The sequence below is a fragment of the Drosophila mojavensis genome, unplaced genomic scaffold (genome assembly GCF_018153725.1).
Source record: "Drosophila mojavensis isolate 15081-1352.22 unplaced genomic scaffold, ASM1815372v1 contig_231, whole genome shotgun sequence".
NCBI classification, from domain to species: domain Eukaryota; kingdom Metazoa; phylum Arthropoda; class Insecta; order Diptera; family Drosophilidae; genus Drosophila; species Drosophila mojavensis.
The window spans coordinates 4,945,192-4,947,500 of record NW_025318772.1 but is presented as its reverse complement, the minus strand read 5'-3'; positions in this window follow the sequence as shown (position 1 = coordinate 4,947,500).

Here is a 2,309-nt window from a genome sequence, read left to right as displayed (position 1 = left end):
TATTTGCTGAATGGGGCGTGGCAATGCAAATATCAAGCGTTAAATTAAAATTTCAAAGCTGCACCAAAGCAAACAGTGCAATGATAACAGAGCCGGCGCGAAGCTGTCCCAGTTGATAAACACTCGACGAAGCTGCCAAATGCTGCTCAGACACTGAGCGGGCCACTGGGCGGTGGGCGGTCGCAGTGTGACGATGCTTAATGCAGTGCAACGTTAAATGCTTTTACCAAGGATTTGATGCCCAAATCCAAGGCAGTCGAGCAGCCGAGCAGCCCAGACAAGCCAGACAACAACAATGCCATGAAAAACGATTCAGTTCGAACAGCAGCTGGAAGCTGAAAGCGCGGAGGGGGAGGGGGGGGGGAGGAGGGGTGTTTGGAAACCAAGCCAGTCAAGACGGGGCTGCCTTTGCAGACGGTTGGCGACTCTTGTGCGACAGTGAAATTGATGATGTGCTGCTCCTCCTACTACAACTCCTGCTGCTGCTGCTGCTGCTGCTGCTGCTGCTGCTGCTGCTGCTGCTGCTGCTCCTGCTGGCGGCGTTAGCTGCCACTTTTGTAGTTTTTGCTGCTTTCACTTTTTTGTTGTTGTGTTTTTTTTTTTTTTGGTATGTCTCTGTTGTTGTTGTTGCTTGTGCTTCAGGATTTTTAGCCAGACACGCAAAAACGTTCCCCTCATTGTCAGGTTGTTGTTGTTGTTGTTCTCGTTGTTGTTTTGGGGTAGCAAGGCGCCAGAGCGTGCTGAAGCCGTGTCTGCTCTGCCTCTCAGCTCTCTGTTTGCATAGCCTTAGTGCTGGTTGCACTTGATCCCCCAAAGTGAAATTAGGAAAAGTTTCAATTAAAAAGCATTTAAGTAATCCGCAGTTAATGCCAATGCAAAAAAGCTTTCGCCGGGCGGAGCATTTAGGGGTGGATTGCAGCTGACCCGCACGCCCTCTTAGCAGAGTGTCTGTGTGTGTGTATGAGTATGTGTTTGTGCAAGCGTGTATGCGTTTGTATTGGTTGTGTGCCATTTTGTTGGCTATATTTTATTTAATTTTTTTTTTTCGCTTGTTCACAATTTTTAGCGGGTCACTGCAATTTGCTGGGAATCTGCTAATGAAGCGCGCTCTATGGCGATGATGAAGTTGTCTGTTGACAGCCTCGCTATCAAGTTAATTGAATTGTTAATTGGCTGGCATTCAGTTGGGCTAATTGACGTTTGTTTAGCTACGAATTAAGCAAACGTGATTGAACTTCAAGTAGTTTATCTTATTTAAATATGTATGCCATTAGAAATGCTTATGTCAAATATTATTTGCACATTTTTGTTGTTGTTTATTTAATGAGCCCGTTTCAGTATTTCGGGAGACATTTTTAATCTATCTCGGAATGTATTTATTCTCATAAAGTAAGTTTACTGCTTAGATATGGGAGAATAACCTGAGAAGCCTGAAGCAGTTGAAGCTCTTTATGTATTATAATGGAAGATACTTAGGATTATATACATATTTGTAATAAAATGAATGTTTAAAATTGCTTCTTTACTTTTAATGAATAATTTTAGACATAAATAACAAGTGAAACTTGTAATTATATATTAAATAATGCATGTAATTATTTTACATTCGATTTATATACTTTAAATGTTAAAATACATATATACAGTTTTTTTTTATACCCTGAACCCATTGAAAATGGGAAATCAGGGTATATTGGTTTTGTGAAAAGTATGTAACACGCAGAAGGAATCATCGCAGACCCCATAAAGTATATATATTCTTGATCAGGACGACGAGCTGAGTCGATATAGCCCTGTCCGTCTGTCCGTCCGTCCGTCCGTATGAGCAAAAGGATCTCAGAAGATATAAGAGCTAGAGAGCTGAAATTTGGCATGCATACTCGTGTATACCATAGGCAGTACGAGTTTGCTTTATTTTTTCGATAACTCATCCGATAACTTTTTTATCGAGAATAATCGAAAAATCGACTTTGTTTTTTCAGCTTAATTTGAACACTTTTAGACCTGGAGACTTCAAATTTGCGTTGTATATAAAGTTAATGGATACAAAGATTTTGTAATTTACAGATTTTGGATACCACGCCCCATTCGCCCCCAATTTGTAAAAAACGCATTTCAAGTACTAGAGACTTCTGCTTTGGAATGTTCACGCATTTTAACCATATGATTACGCTCATTATTAAGATTGTATGTCTACAAAAGAAAGTATTCAACAAATAAGTTCTCATAATATTGCCCACATTGCAGCGCAGCCCAAGCGCAGTCGCTGCTTACTGCGCAGTTAGCAGAGCGCGTGCTTATAAGTGCAT